At 38.1% G+C, this 17,173-nt stretch overlaps 1 protein-coding gene across 3 annotated transcripts in view; it reads right to left on the bottom strand.

Moving 5' to 3' along the window:
• tfap2d (transcription factor AP-2 delta (activating enhancer binding protein 2 delta)) overlaps positions 1-15,924 on the bottom strand; it is a 119,314-nt gene extending 103,390 nt beyond the window's left edge. For 2 of the 3 annotated variants that reach the window (XM_067418147.1, XM_067418145.1), the window contains exons 1-5: positions 15,785-15,897; positions 12,784-12,987; positions 11,837-11,907; positions 10,119-10,155; positions 8,157-8,312 (exon numbers count right to left, since the gene is read on the bottom strand). The gene's annotated coding sequence lies outside the window, so the exon portion shown is untranslated. Of the gene's footprint in view, positions 1-8,156; positions 8,313-10,118; positions 10,156-11,836; positions 11,908-12,783; positions 12,988-15,784 lie in introns of all 3 variants that reach the window. The other variant, XM_067418146.1, reaches the window with a different exon arrangement.
• Between the last annotated feature and the right edge of the window lie 1,249 nt (positions 15,925-17,173).

Consider the following 17,173-nt stretch of genomic DNA (forward strand, 5'->3'; position numbering starts at 1 on the left):
TTTGCTGGCTTCCATGGCAGCAATATGCTGTGTTTACCGCCAACTGGAAACCTGTGGTGTCGCAATACTATTGGGTAAATTGGCAACATATGTTATCAAACAAACCAAAGCAAAAACAGACATTTCAACACAGAACGCACATTTCAAAGTAGAGTAACTGGCTGTAGCATTGTTCTAGAGAAACAAGTTTTCAAACTCAGCATGTTTCCTAAATATCTGCAGACATATTGTGGTATGGTTATGCTTTAGTAAAGTCATATAGACATACATACAGCACCTTTAAAATCACACCACACCTCAAAAAGTTGCATAATTTAAAGCTACACTGTGTAACTTTTTTGGTTTATTCTTAGCTAAAAACACTTAGTTCTTTTAAAAATATATGTGCTCATTAATGTATATTTACTTCTTTCAAGTAATAAAGTATTCTCGTAAGTTTATAATATACCATTGAAAATACACACGGATGAGGGGTTCGAATGCCGGTCGCCATGTTGCCCCTCCATCTTGAAAGTACATTAGCCAAAGAGGGACATACCCGTAAATTCAAGCTTCGCCTTTCACGTTTTAACCCTCGATGGCACTGCGTCGAATGTGAAGAGGGGGATTGCCATGTTAATCTTGGTCTAAATCGGCCGCCGTAGGAGTTAAAACGAAATCAGAATTGAGAGGAAATGAAACTAATATTCACTGGATGGTCATATACCTTTACACTAGCCTGACAAGCCAGACCCACATCAAGATGTTTGGTCTGGAAACTCACCATTGACAGCTCAATCCGAGGGGCGGATAAACGGTTGCCTTTCAAACTCCCTCTGCACGCGATAGGATAGTGCTACAACCAACCAGAGCAACGACGGTGAAGCAGAGCTCATTGACAGATCAAACATTTGCCGTATCCGGTCGGCAAAACTCCGAACACATCTTCCCTTTTTAAGAATGACTTCAGTGCCGCTCTTTGTTCTTTTCTCAGAGAAAAGCTCAACTCCAAGTCTTCCAGAGTTGCGGTCAAAGCTGATTCGAAAGACCGCCGTTCGCCAGTTTCTTTGTTTACTAGAAGCACGCAAACGCAACTCGGCCGTCATCATTATGGCCCCGCCCATCGACTCTATACACGATGTGATTGGTCCGGCAAGAGTTAGGCGAATACAGCTCAGAAGGGTATTGAGAGTTGCTAGACGACATTTGCGGGCAGATTAAATTTGCTGCCGCTAGGGTGCGTCTAGATTTCTAGGCTACCTTTACACCGCTAGATGGGGGAAAATATCACAGTGTAGCTTTAAGGCATCAGTTCTGTTGCACATATAAACAAATGGTGCCATTGGACAGCTTTTCAGTGGCTTAAACAGTAAAACATGACATTAGCCATTAAAAAAATTCAAGGGTTTGAAAATGTAAAAGCCACTTATGTGTTAAAGGTATCATGAACTGGCTTTTTAAATGTTTTATACTGTTGTCTGAGGTTGTCTGAAATTCAAAAACATCATAACTAATAAGTAATAGGCTATTTTCTACACTGGTTTTGAGGCTGGGTTTTGATGGGCATGCCGCACTGGAGACCTGGAAGTAAACGCCCACGGCTAGGATTGGATAAGATTTGCATATTTAATGAGCTTCAGCTCATATCTATGTCAGTTCAGTTCACATGAGAGAGGGATTGTTTTGAAAGCTGCAACCGGAAGGATTCAAGTAGGTCTTAATCAAACAAACACAATGATTTATTTCTCATCCACCCACGATTGATTGGACTATTGTTTTAGTATTACATAGCCCGCATGATCGTTCGATATAACCGTGAACCGCATGCACACACATACATGTGCACAAGCGTGCCCTTCAAATGTCAAGTTAAGAGAGAGAGAACAACAGAAAGGAATCTAATGAGATTCATCGGCCTGCCCGGGACGTTGGGTTTGTGAGACCTGGCCTATACGCGTCTGAGACCAGCGTGCTAAAGGTATGTTCTGTTAAACACGTACACATAAGCCAAACAATCTGTACTATTACATATAAAAAACACGTTTTACTCACATAAGTGTGTTGCACCATTCCTCCTGTCGGATCCAATATAGAAGAAACAGTATTGTGAGATTTGTTTACAAACGATCCCACGGTGAAATTAAGTGAACAACATTTCTTCACCGTGTCAGCTGGAACTTCATTAAAAATAATGTTCAACCACACATTGCTAATATTAGGATCCAAAGGAAGCTTGTGCAGCGACTGTGTTTTTCCACAACCAAGAATAGTGCAATATCTTGCTATATTCTTCAGCATCTTTATTGCTGCTGGCTAGCATGATCCGATGAGTCGGTGGGCGGGGCTACTGAATTATACATGCTTATTATTCTGTAGAGGCATATTTCATCAGTCGATGACGTCAAGATGCGCACACGATCGTTTTCTGGGCCTGGTGTCTATAAAAGCTTTACTGGATTTACTGCAAAAATCAATTTTTCCCCCTCTACAGTACGTTTGTGCCTGAGTTTTCCTGTAAAGCAAACGAGCATTGTGGTGTAAGGCAGATTTCAGAGCCAGTTTTCTAAAATCTGAAATAAATATCAAGATGTGAATTAAAAGATCTCTTTATGCCTTTATAAGACCTTAGATTTCCTCATAGAGACACTTTACAGTTGGATTGTCTATCAGTATTAAGGATCTCTGTAATCGACAGTCAAAAATATGCTTAAAATCAGCCTCTGTTTATCTGGTAAAAACAACCTATACTTCAGGTCCCAATCCAGCACGTTTCTCAAACAACGCTCACTTAAGTCTCTCAGAAGAATCGGCAGATAAACAAGCGTCTCTCATGCATGTCAGGGGTTAGGATCTGCTCACCTCGTGGTTTACCAGCTCAACCACAGCACAAACCAAAGCCCCAGAGCTCATCCTGTGGAGAAACATGCATTTATGAGCCACATAACCATGTCATATAACACATTTCATAGTGTGAATGTTTCTCTTACACAGCAATGAAATTCAATAGAGAGCACTTGGCGAGCAGAGTTGGTATTGTTATCTGAACTATTTTTGGTAATTGACAAAGTTGAAAAAAAAAATATATAAAGAAGAATAAAAAACCTATTAGAAAAATAGAAATGTTGGCTAAATGGCAACTGTGTGAAATAATTTTTCATTCGGTAAAACTAAAATAATAATAAATTAAGGCAATAGATGTAATTAAAATAAATTAAGCATAAAATTAATAAAACCTAAACTAAACTTAAAACCGAAAATGTAAAAACGAAAGCTTAAATTTATCAAGATGTGCAATCAAAAGTCGGATATCTCAATAAACTCAATCTTTTCTCGCCAAAATATATGTCAGCAGCTGATTCATTTGTGTCTGTTTTACTCTCTTCAATATCATTTTCAAAGCCTTCCCAGGCAATGTTGATATTTCAATAAAACACAAATGAGAACTCCTTTAAATCTCCTGCACATCGAAAGCAACCTTATTCTTGTGCTGAAACAGGGAATGATGGGAAATGTAGTTTTTCATTTGTCACTTAGCAAAACAAACAGTACAGTCATTCACAATGAAAATGTGTGCATTTATGCAACTGCACATCACTTTTACATTAATGCATTTGACAAACTTTTATGCAAAACGACATGATGCACTTTCTGGTAATTTAACCTGTTGCTTGGTGTTTAAAAAAAAAAAAAAAACATTAAAGAGGGAAACATACGTAGAGGAGCATAACTATCAGTCTTTACATCATTTTACACATTTGCATGCTGAAAACTAAAAGCAGATTCCCTGGGAATCGAACATCATTTTCTTGGTGTTGCTAGCATGCTCTTCTTAGGATGTTTGAGCTGCAGGAAAGCTTTGCCATATGCAATATGGCAAGGTAAAAATAATCTTCAACATGTTCCAACTAAACTTCCTGTTTTAAAAAACATGAGCCAAGTGCATTAAAAGGGTAGCCTGACAAGCCAGACCCACATCAAGATGTTTGGTCTGTAAACTCACCATTGACAGCTCAATCCGAGGGGCGGATAAACGGTTGTCTTTCAAACTCCCTCTGCACGCGTTAGGATAGCGCTACACCAACCGGAGCAACGAAGGTGAAGCAGAGCTCGCTGACAGATTAAACTTTCGCCGTATCCGGTCGGCTAAACTCCGAACACATCTTCCCATTTTAAGAATGACTTCAGTGCCGTTCTTTGTTCTTTTCTCAGAGAAAAGCTTAACTCCAAGTCTTCCAGTCGCAGTCAAAGATTGGCCCGTCCAGATTGTGAGGAACACAGCTCAGAAGGGTATTGAGAGTTCCTAGACGACACTTGCGGGCAGATTAAATTTGCTGTCGCTAGGGTGCGTCTAGATTTCTAGGCTATTAAAAGTGCTGTTCACAAAAAAACAGAAAATTTGTCATTTACACAGCTTCAAGTTGTTCCAAACCGGTATGAGTTTCTTTCTCCTGCTGAACACAAAATAAGAACAACCTGAGGGTGAATAAATGATGACAAAATCTTCCAGTGAACTATCCCATCAGTCTTTCCATACTGTTACACATTTGCATGCTGGAAACTAAAACTGCAATCAGCAGCAAATGCATGTTGCTCAATAAATACAGATTTCACAAGTTACCACAGCTATAGTCACACAAACTGTCAATATCATGAGCCGTTCTTAAGGCCTCATGAATGATGGAGATATTTAGCGCCTTGTAAATACATCTGAAGCCTGTGCTAAGGGTGTATAATGATGTTTACAACAGCTGTATTAAAACTGCATGTGCTCACCTGTGTTAGCAGAGGCTAGACCCTCTTCCCTTAGGCAGGTTATGGTTCTCGCTCTCAGAATGGCCCCAGGCCTCGGTTCTAACACACTCATCCAGACATATCTCCTATCTCTTAGTTCAGCTCTCCCTCTACTGCCGTCTGCCGCTCTTCATCTCCTTCTTTCCTTTGCTGTTTTCTTTATAACCAATTATACCTCCCTTTTAAGCTATTACCACTTGTTGTCTCATCCCTTGACCGCAGTGATCCCCTCAGGTTGTAGTTTCCAGCATGCTGATGGGCGCCATGATTATGTAAAGACGGAGTAAAAAAAAAAACGGAAGTTGGAGTGGAACTTGTCAAAACCGCTTGCTTCGATTAGATACTTGCTATTGCTAGAGACATGAGAAGCACAGTATAAATTTAGGCAGCAAACAAAATGTATTAACGCAGACACATATGGATAAAACTTAAAGGGGGATCTAATGCTATTTCATGCATTCTGACTTATTCACACTATTAAAGAGTTGGATGCTCATGCAAAACATTGACAAGTGTTTGGATTCGAACAAGATACTCTGAAAAAAAAAGGATTCGAACAAGTTTTTGGAGTATGGCTCTGTATGACGTCAAAATGTCTCAAATTCCTTGTATGGGCATTTCTCCCGGATGAGCGCATGCGCAAATCAACCACAGTGAGAGCACGAGCGCGCACATCAGTGAGCTTCCTTTGAGTTACAGGAGCGCTTTGTTTTTAGACAACATCAACAATGTCTCTAAAGAAATGTGTTTCTGGTTGTGAGGGAAAGATAACCTTGTTCAGATTCCCAAATAACCCAGCGCTAAGGAAACAGTCGATGCCGTTTGTTTTTCCGGAGCAGCAACGGAGTTCGGCAAGTGTGTTTTTTTGTTCCCGGTCATGAGTGGAAACTGCATCAAATGTCTGTATGTAAGTGCATAAGGAGAACAACACGAACATATAGTGAATAGAAAGTTATAGGGAGGGATAATGCCACAAATGTGTGTTTTTTATAGGTGTGTGTGTGTATGTGTGTGTGTGTGTGTGTGTGTGTGTGTTTGTGTGTGTGTGTGTGTGCGTGTGTGTCGCCTGGTAAACCCTCCGTTTCATTGGCAAGATCCGAAATCCTTGTGGGGACATTTTTTGGTCTCCATGAGGAAAACATCTTATAAATCATACTAAGTGATGATTTTTGAAAATGTAAAAATGCAGAATGTTTCCTGTTATTTAGGGGTAAGGGCAGTGCAGGGGGATCAAATATACAGTTTATACAGAATAAAAACCATTATGCCTATGGAAAGTCCCCATAAAACATGGAAACTTCCGGTTTAGCGGTTTCTAATATGCAATACATTGCTAATATGTTCACCATTGAATGTTTGAACACAATCCAGCAGATGCACTGCTTATGGATATAGTGTCTGATCTCTTAAAGAAGTTTATCTCAACACAAATGACGCTGAAAACTGTGTGAAATGATGCGCTTTTTCACAGATGTGTCAGGTGTATGTGTGTCTTTAGAGGATAAATGTACATGACAAGTTTAGAAAAATAAAAGACAGACTTTTTAAAAAAAACAATCCTTGTTCCACATTTTTCCAGTTTATCAGATAAATCATCAAATTAATTTTTGAGCTGCTCACCATCGCTTTGATCACCATATTCAAGAGTTGTCTGCACAACAAAATAATTAAGAATTTTTCTTGCCTTGTTAAATGTTCAGTTTATTTTACTTTACTCGTTTTTAATTATTTGTTTACATTTCTTTCAATCAATTTAAATTCTTAAAGGGATATTACATCATTTATAGGTACGTCTCATGTCATTTCAAAACTGTGACTTTCTTCCTCCCTTTTGGAGCACAAAAGATGATGTTTTGAAAAATGTTTAAATGTTGTTTTGGGGCCGCAGACTTTCAAAAGATGTTCTTTTGTGTTCAGCAAAAGAATAAATCAAAACATGATCAGCTTGCAGTCACCACACAAAATACAATGAAAAAAATTAAGTAAATAAACCACATTTGTAACAGTTAACTAAAACTGAGATACATAAAAAACGTAACAAAAATTAGCTTTATATATTTCCGCTAATTGCCTAAATTATTTCTCATTTAACTAAAATAAAAATGTATAAAACCTATAGACATGTACAAAAAAACAACAACAGAATTACTAAAACTTAAACAAAATATTAAAATATTAATAAAAACTATATTAGCATCTAAAATAAGGGTGGAATAAAATAAAAACATTTTAAACAAAAACATTAAGCATATTTAATTAAATCACATAACTTGTAATATTTTTAAATAATAATTCATTCATTATACATTTTTATTATTTTATTATTGCATGTGTATAAATGCTTTAGCAGTATGTAAAAACATGTTGAAGCTGTGACAGTATTCCAGCCAAAGCAGTGCTTTGAATATTGTTGCTTTATCAGTGACATAACAGCTACACAGACCGTGTTATGTTACGATCACACACGGCTTTAGGGTGCGAGGCCTGACGGGTCATGATCCCGACGTCCCGCTCGTGGCGATCCGAGAAAGAAAAACACACACACACTCACTTCAGACGCTAGTCTTGTCTCTTGCCTTGCACTGGCGTATGATGCTAAGGGGCTAATCCACATATTAAAGCTAATTTATGGAGATCCGGTAAGCACTGCCTTTAAACATGCAGTCAAATTAATATTCAAATGTAATTCCTCACCTAAAGAAATAAAACATGCTAATGGCATACTAATTTAGTTGCAGCTGCTGTAGCTCAGAGGCTGATGGTCTGATTTCTCAAGGCCGAGTATTTAACTCCGCAGCCAGAGAGTAAAGAGAGATTTTTTCTTCCCGCAAATGAATTAGTAAACAGCGAGTACGTGTTTGCAGAAGCGTCGGTGTCGGTGGATGTATTCGTGTCAGATAGTTTGTTCATTACTACGTACGTCCTCTCGGGCCAGAAAGGGTCACGTTTTAACTTCAACCTCGTCTCACGCAGGGAAGCTATTTTTTATGCAAAGCTGATTTAATTACATCTTATAGATGTGGAGGAAAAAAAGCAAAAGGCAACGAATCGTTGGGATTGGTGGGGAAGTTGTGCATTAGCCATCACCACCTGTGGCTGTTTTCAATAATGGCTTTTCATACGGTTCCGCGTGCGTGTCTAGGGGAGGATGAATAAAACAAACGAAAATATGAAAATATAGACATTGGTTTGTCATTGTGTGCTGTCCTCCAGGGGTGAAACCGGTATTTGCATATTCATATTTTCGACTGGATACATGAATAATTTCCCTCCCTCCAAAGGTTAGGGCTCATTAATTAAAGTCCAGCAATTAGAGAGAATATTTTCTATTATTAATTGTTTTTTTTCTGTGATGCCGCATGGAGCTGTTATAATTTATAACTGACCTGAACTCGTCTTTCTAGTTTCCACCCGGTTACCGCTGAAAGCCAGTTCACCTTGGGCAATGACAATCTCCAGCTTAACCTCTCAAAGAGCCGCCACAGGGCAGTTCCTCCAGCCCAACAAACAGCTCCTCCTAGATCTTCCACAGGGAATTGACTCTGCACAAATGAATCGGACCACAGAATGAGTGCTTACTGAGCTCTCGAAGAGCAGCCGGTTAAACAAACCATTTATGTAAACCAGAAACAGACTGAGGGATGCTGATGTGGACAAACCGGGAGTGTTTCTGATCAAGATCAGATTTATACCTGACACACATTGTACCATTTTGGGCTGTCCCAGATGAAAGATGACCAATCGTGGTGGTTTCTGTGCTTTTGACTCCTAAACGGTGGTCATCATGCATTGAGAGAGGTTCAAAGACGGCCTTTGTCACGGTCCTGCGACTAAAGATAGCCTGGGATAATTTTCTTAAAGTGTTATCAATTTAGCATGATCATCTCGCAGTGTGTTTGCTGCTTTGACCTACATCCACCGACTAGCCAATAACAATGCAACATGAACTGCCGTATTGATCAACGTGACAGCGCCAAAACTTAAAACTATTTCCTCAAGCTCCATTTGCAAAATTGGGATGCCAAGTTGGCCTCTTTTCCCTCATGATTGACCGTGTCCATATTCTCCTCACATAAAAAACACAAATGCCAAAGTGCGATTCATCTCGCTCCATTTGTGTACCTCTAACTCATGCTGATATTTTATTATTCTATACTAGCTTTCATCTTCCTCTATGATTCAATAGATGTCATCATCGTACGATCTACATACTGCACATGTCATACCCAAGTTTTAGGTGAATTGTGACATTTCTGCATCCACAGCTTTAAAATGCTGTCTTCGGAGGATGCCCGAATCCAATGTTACCTTGAACCTTCATCTGATAGATTTTTGAAGGCAGCAGAGATGTATCAGTTTGTGTGTAAAATACATTTATTTTTTTGACCAACATTTTACACTTTTGATGTCATAGTAAGATATTACTACTGAAGTAATTAAATATTAGCTTAGTTCTCACCAAAGCTCACTCTATTGTGCGGTACATCATTAATCTGTTATGCTGCCTCGGAAATCTTTCTGAAACCAATTTTGCACGATACCTTTGTGCATAAAATAAGAGTGTATAGAGAGGTATATACCACCCCTTTTTTAGGCCAAAACGTTAAACGAGTTAGCATTTTGGCACTTCTGGTTGCTCAAATAAGGTCTGTGGTGAACACAAGCTCAACACACTTTCATGTTTTATTCTACGACATAAAATATATATATATATATTTTTTAATCTGTCTTTAAAAAGTCGCTTGCTAACAAATGGCTAAATTGACTACAAAGGCTGCCAGGGATGTCATCACGCCAAACAGGTAAACTGAGCCACTTTTACAGCCTCTGTATACTTATATTGTGCTTCTAACTCAGAAGTTCTGGGAAAATGTTTTGAAATAAAAGCTGAAACTAGTTAGCGAGAGCGTGGTGATGGTGACGTGTTTTGGTACTGTGGTGTGGTTTGTTTATAGCCTACCTCTAGCATTTAGACTTCGAAATTTGTGTTCATCTGTGAAAATAATCTTGATGGATAAAACGCACAAGTATCATAAACTTTTGTTGATCACAGAGCTTGTTTTTTTTTTGTGAAAATCCAAAAGCCTATGGACAATCCCATTGGGTTTTTGTGGAGGGAACCAGTGCAATGCTAACCGCCAGCTTGCATACAAAGAGACATCATACCGTCACAACTCGATAACCTAACAGGGCAGCAAATTTTCGTACACAGACCTAGTTTGAGCAAACAAGTAGCCCTGCCCCAAACTCACGCCATTGGTTGAGCCAGTGTCACTGCATAAAATGACAACATTTTAACATAAAAAAGACACACTTCAGCAATAAAGTAGAAAAACGAGGTGACTTACCTGTGGTTTTCAGGGTTGATCCACAACAGCACTCTACCTAGATGAAACAATGTGGATGAAACTTTAGTTGAAAGTTGAAAATTAATATATAATGCTATATAATCTATCTATCTATCTATCTATCTATCTATCTATCTATCTATCTATCTATCTATCTATCTATCTATCTATCTATCTATCTATCGTTAGTATCTTATGCTCACTATAAGGATGTCACGGTAAAGCTGAATTTTCAGCATCATTACTCTAGTCTTCAGTGTCACATGATCCTTTGGGATCTAATTTTCTAATATGATGATTTGCTGCTCAAAAAATAATTCTTATTATCATATTTACACTCACCTAAAGGATTATTAGAACACTTGTTCAATTTCTCTTTAATTAATTATCTAATCAATCACATGGCAGTTGCTTCAATGCATTTAGGGGTGTGGTCCTGGTCAAGACAATCTCCTGAACTCCAAACTAATTGTCAGAATGGGAAAGAAAGGTGATTTAAGCAATTTTGATCATGGCGTGGTTGTTGGTGCCAGATGGGCCTGTCTAAGTATTTCAGAATCTCCTCTGTTACTGGGATTTTCAAGCACAACCATTTCTAGGGTTTACAAAGAATCGTGTGAGAAGGGAAAAACATCCAGTATGCGGCAGTCCTGTGGGCGAAAATGCCTTGTTGATGCTAGAGGTCAGAGGAGAATGGGCTGAATGATTCAAGCTGATAGAAGAGCAACTTTGACTGAAATAACCACTTGTTACAACTGAGGTATGCAGCAAAGCATTTGTGAAGCCACAACACGCACAACCTTGAGGTGGATGGGCTACAACAGCAGAAGACCGCACCGGGTACCACTCATCTCCACTACAGATAGAAAAAAAGAGGCGACAATTTGCACAAGCTCACCAAAATTAGACAGTTGAAGACTGGAAAAATGTTGCCTGGTGAGTCTCGATTTCTGTTGAGACATTCAGATGGCAGAGTCAGAATTTGGCGTAAACAAAATGAGAACATGGATCCATCATGCCTTGTTAACACTATGTAGGCTGGTGGTGGTGGTGTAATGGTGTGGGGGATGTTTTCTTGGCACGCTTTAGGCCCCTTAGTGCCAATCGGGCATCGTTTAAATGCCACAGCCTACCTAAGTATTGTTTCTGACCATGTCCATCCCTTTATGACCACCATGTACCCATCCTCTGATGGCTACTTCCAGCAGGATAATGCACTATGTCACAAAGCTCGAATCATTTCAAATTGGTTTCTTGAACATGACTGAGTTCACTGTACTAAAATGGCCCCCACAGTCAGCAGATCTCAACCCAATAGAGCATCTTTGGGATGTGGTGGAACGGAAGCATCGTGCCCTGGATGTGCATCCCACAAATCTCCATCAACTACAAGATGCTATCCTATCAATATGGGCCAACATTTCTAAAGAATGCTTTCAGCACCTTGTTGAATCAATGCCATGTAGAATTAAGGCAGTTCTGAAGGCGAAAGGGGGTCAAACAAAGTATTAGTATGTGTTCAATAATCCTTTAGGTGAGTGTATTTGAAACTGAAATATTGTGTAACATTATAAATGTCTTTACTGTCACTTCCAATTGAATAATATCCTGAACAAAAGTATTAATTTGCAAAATGTTCTTACTGACCCCAAACTTTTGAACAGTATTGTGTACATAATTTACTTTTATGCTTAAAGGTGAATAAATTAAATTATTACCACAATAACAGACCAATCATCATGGTTCAGATGGTCAGGGGAATCTGAAGTTTTTGGCAAAGCAGAAATATCTGAAACATAAGAAAAGGGTTTCCGGTGAATTCTATGGGATTTTAAATAATGAAAAGTGCATCAAAAATCAGAGAGTAACAAAGTTCTTCGTGGTCACCATCCCATAATCACAACAAGAGAACCACTGTAAAATATCAAATTCACTTGAGTAATTTGCTTGCTTCAAATGTCAACAAATATTTTTTTTTGAGCATTCGTCCATTTGGTGGCGGTAATGCACAGAAAGCAGTTTTGTAAAACCAGCATTAAACACCAAAGAACGAGGCATCTGGAACAAACTGGACAGCTTGAAATAAGATGTTCAATTAATTTTTTGAATGTTACAAACTCAGTTTGTGTTGAGTGAAATAACCTCTGACATGCAAGTGTGTGACTTGTGTGCTCAACGAGTTTCTCATGTCCATTGCTCTCTCTGTTTGTATAAATCTCTGTGTTTATAAATATATTTGTTGATTTCGGGGCGAATAATGATGGTAAATCAACTTGGTCCAGACCTCGGCTTTAATCTTAATTAATTACCTCCCAGTTTCTGTGTCTTAAAAAAAAGTTGTGCAATATTTATTAATTCACACAGAAAATTTTGAATGTTGAGTGGGGAAAAAATCCTTGAAATTTTCATCAAACGTATTCTAATCAGGCAGTCGTCAGGTCAGCTAATGAGATGGCAGGAGTGAGGGCCTGACACTGCAGGCTCTGCCAGATGACTACCTCCCTCTCTCTCTCTCTCCCTCTCTCTCATTCTATCAGTCTGTATCGCTCTCTCTCTCTCTCGCACTCGTACTTTCATCATCGCTGAAGCTCATTAGTTCATCTTTCAGGCTTCCATTTGATTATAGTTTCACTTTTTAAAAGTGAAAAATATTTCACTCATTTACTCTCATTAGTCCTCAAGGTCATCGTTTGAAGCCTCTCCTGTCAATGTAAGATAAATCGACCCTTCGCATCCTCTCCCTCTCTCGCTCGTTCTCCGCGTATCTCCTTCAACGCTTCAGAAACATCTCTCGCTGTCCTTTTGCTCCAAAGTTACACCGCTGTAATCATCTCTTTCTCTCGTTCTGCTCACACCATCCTGATAGAAACTAGCGGAAAGGCAAAGTGGATTACAAAGACAGAAAAAAGTGATAAAGTGAGAGAGATGGGCTAAGCATACTACTCATACTATTTGTGTCATATCTTTATATAGTGGAAATAGTAAGAATAGTGCTGGATCCAAATACAGCCAGAATTAAATGGATTTCATGATATATATAAATATTCAATATATATATATATATATATATATATATATATATATATATATATATATATAGAGAGAGAGAGAGAGAGAGAGAGAGAGAGAGAGAGAGAGAGAGAGAGAGAGAGAGAGAGAGAGAGAGAGAGAGAGAGAGAGAGAGAGAGAGAGAGAGAGAGAGAGAGAGAGAGAGAGAGAGAGAGAGAGAGAGAGAGAGAGAGAGAGAGAGAGAGAGAATATATTTTAAAATATAATTTATTCCTGTGATTAAAGCTGAATATTCAGTGTCACATGATCCTTCAGAAATCATTCTAATATGATGATTTGATGCTCAAGTCAAGGGAGGACAGAATAATAATAATGCAAAGTCTGACAGTACATGAGTGTGTGTTTCTGCTAATCTCCTGTGTAAATGTAGCGTGTTTGTGTGTCTTTAGTTGTAAACGTGGCGTGTGATTGAGGCCTAAGGCTGACTGCAGAAATTAAAGCACAATCGATACTGACTGATGTTTCTTCCTCTGACGAGTCTCCACCAGTCACTGTGTGTGTGTGTTGTCATACGCTCATTAGTGTGGCTGTTTCGGGGATCAGCAACTTCTGTATTAATTGCTAATTGCTCTTAATGACATTTAATGACTGTCAGTCAGTCTAAGTCCTGCCCCTCAGCTGTCACTCAATCTCTCAGGTGAATTACTGCATCACTGTTTTTCTTTTCATTGACGTCTATTGTTTTTACACTGAGCTAATGATATTCATTTGCACAAGCTGTCCTTTGGTGGTGGAGGAAACTACCAACCTTCACCAGCTGAGAAATCGAAATAACTAACTAATATTTAAGCTGCTGTCCAAAACTTGTTTTTGTGTTCAAGATTTACAAAAATTAGATAATGAGAATGTAGAGCATGAATCCATTTTCCAAACCGTGTTTTTGTCTTACCCTGAATCATTATGGTACACTTATAATAAGTGTTTTTATTGGGACTATTTCAGAGTGGTCTGGTAGGAGCCGCTGCGGAGGAGCACAGTCCCTGCGTGATCCGCCATAGACATTAAAAAGAGAGAAGTAGATCCGGCTGCAATGTTCTTCAGCAAGACGCATTCACATAGGCGCCGATACCGAGCACCCGCATGTCCCAGACTGCCGGTAGGCTACATTCATTTAAAATTAAACATTGAAGTTGGTGCTATGTGTCGCTGTCAGTCGCCTGCTCCAGTATCCTATCCACCAATTTTACTGTGTGGACTTGTGTGACATTGATTCTTAATTTCCCATGAAGCTGATCGCGGTTACGTCTCAGTTAAACTTTTCATTTCCAAACCTGTCTGCATTTGTGAGAAGTGGCACTGTCCTGATTTGAAAGACATGCTACTTTACGGCTTTATTATCAATTAAATAGGTGTGTGTGTTCGTGTCGGCTGCTGTCCATTTCCTAAGGTTCTGAAATGCAAAAAATGTTTGACTACTTTTTTTACGTCTTTTTTTAAAGGGCGCATGCGCCATTTTTTTCAATTAAATTTGACACACTTACATATTTTAAAATAAAAATAAAATTATCAAATAATTAAATATTCTGCACTTACACATTATATTTTCAATAAGTTACAGTTTAATTTATTTATCAGATCATTTACAGCAACACTTTACAGTAAGGTTTCATTTGTTAGCAGTTTTATGTATTAACTAAGATGAACTAACTATGAGTGATACATTTGTTACAGTATTTATTCATCTCTGTTAATGTTAGATAATAAAAATACAGCTGTTAATCGCTCTTTCATGCCCAGCACTGTAAAATAAGTTGCTGCCTTAAATTTGAAAGTATAATCAATTTGGATATGTAAGTCATTTGAACTTAAATTACATTAAAAAAATGAGTTGAAAAGAGCTTAAAACATTTTGTCATAACTTATTGATCATATTATTTGAACTAACGTTAATAAATACAACTTTTGATTTTAATAATGTATTAGTAAATGCTGAGACAACATTAACTAAGATTAATAAATGCTGAAGTATTGTTCATTAGTTCGTGTTAACTAATGAAACCATATTGTAAAGTTTTACCTCATTTACCTCAAGGGCCAATACCGCTGGCCCAAAAATAAGTCATATTACAGTTGTATAATTAAAAAGACATAATAATATTTTTTAAATACCAATATATAATAATATAAAATATAATCGCTAACATTGTTTTTATAATAACTGTCATTTTCAACATAGTTTTTATATGAGATGAGTAGTCGATTGAATCTTCAAATATGTTTTCCGTATGATTTACTTTACGAATACTTTTCCCATCAAATTATAGTTTGTAATGACTGTATGATGTGGTTTATTACTTTGAATCACTATAGAGAAAATTAAATATACATTTAAATACTAAAAAAATAAAAATACTATTGTGCTGTACAGTCTCTGTCTTATTTGTGTGTGTGTGTGTGTGTGTGTGTGTGTGTGTGTGTGTGTGTGTGTGTGTGTGTGTGTGTGTGTGTGTGTGTGTGTGTTCTGAAGCTCCGCCCCCGACCAGGGTCTCAACCTCATATTTAAAATATCAGACAAAGTGCTGTGATGTCACAAAGCATCAGTGTCCAGCAAACTCCCTATGTGAGTGTGTGTGTATGTGTTAGAGAAAGAGCTTAACTGAACCCTTTTTCCTGTTATGCACTCTTTTCTTTTCTTCCTCCCATCTTCCTGTCACTCTTTGCTGTGTCCCTTTCCTTTCCAGGCTCCCTGTCTCTCCCGGTGTCTTTAAGCTGCTGAATGCGAGTTGCTCTGCACAATCTATAGGCCTCAGGGATACAGCAGAGAAGAGAGGGAGACAGAGAGAGAGAGAGAGAGACAGGGCACTCAGTCAGTGTCTGCAGATGAACATGGTGCCCAGAGCGAGACAAACAGGAAGCTCATTGAGCATCTCGAACCCTGACAGCACAATCAGCCTGACACTGCAGCCATCCACACACACGTGGACACATCTATACATGGTCTTTTTATCATTTGGAGTCCACACACACAGACATACTGTACATTTACTTAGCCAACTAAACCCAAACACGTAAGCGTTTTAAGAAAGGACGCCATTTAAAATTATTGATGAATCATCACAAAGCAATAACTGTAAAAATAGTTCTTGATTACGTTTTACAAGAAAATACTATTTCAGTCTTTTTACAGAATGTTACGTTTAATTTCTATTACTTGCCATTTAATTCCATCCAAATGGAAATTGTTGCAAAGTGATAGATATCGGTGTAAAGTGATGTTTTTTCTTTCTTTTCAGATTTAGTTCACTTGAAGCAAGGAACTAATTTGTATCTAAAATAGCTAAGTCCACACACACACACACACACACACACACACACACACACACACACACACACAGCTTTATAAATGAGGTATATAATATTTAAGTGAGCAACTTAATATTCAATAAAAATATGTAAGGATTATTCAATTCAATTTGATGGAATTTTACTATCAATTAAAAGGCTTAAAAGGTTTTTTAAGTGTACCTAGAATGCACTGTAAATCGCTTTGGATAAAACAATCTGTCAAACGCATAAATGTACCCAAAGTACATACATATGCAAACACTTAGCTATAAAGACACCGATTGCAACTGTTTTTGATATAAAACTAATTATAAACGTTAACCTATAATTCCCAAAGAACCCTTTTAGAATGAAAAACATTTCACTTTATTTATGCATATTTGTTTCAATCAAGGATGTCCAAGCATTGTGTTTATTTTTAGCAAGCAATTCTGTTAACAGGTAGCTATAAGTAAACCTACAAGTTAACATAACATAATATAAATGAGGACCGAGGGAACATTAGCCAAATACGACACAGACTATCCCAAACCCTAAAAGAAACCACCCCAACACACACTGTTAACAGACACCCTCTCATCCATCAAAACACATTAACACAGGTATAGTTAAATTGATCCTGTCTGAGGAAACGTTCAGGAACAGACATACACCCAGAAATAAAGACCCCCTGACTCTCACACACACACGCAGGCCTCAGA

Source organism: Pseudorasbora parva, chromosome 15 (genome assembly GCF_024679245.1).
Source record: "Pseudorasbora parva isolate DD20220531a chromosome 15, ASM2467924v1, whole genome shotgun sequence".
Lineage (NCBI taxonomy): Eukaryota > Metazoa > Chordata > Actinopteri > Cypriniformes > Gobionidae > Pseudorasbora > Pseudorasbora parva.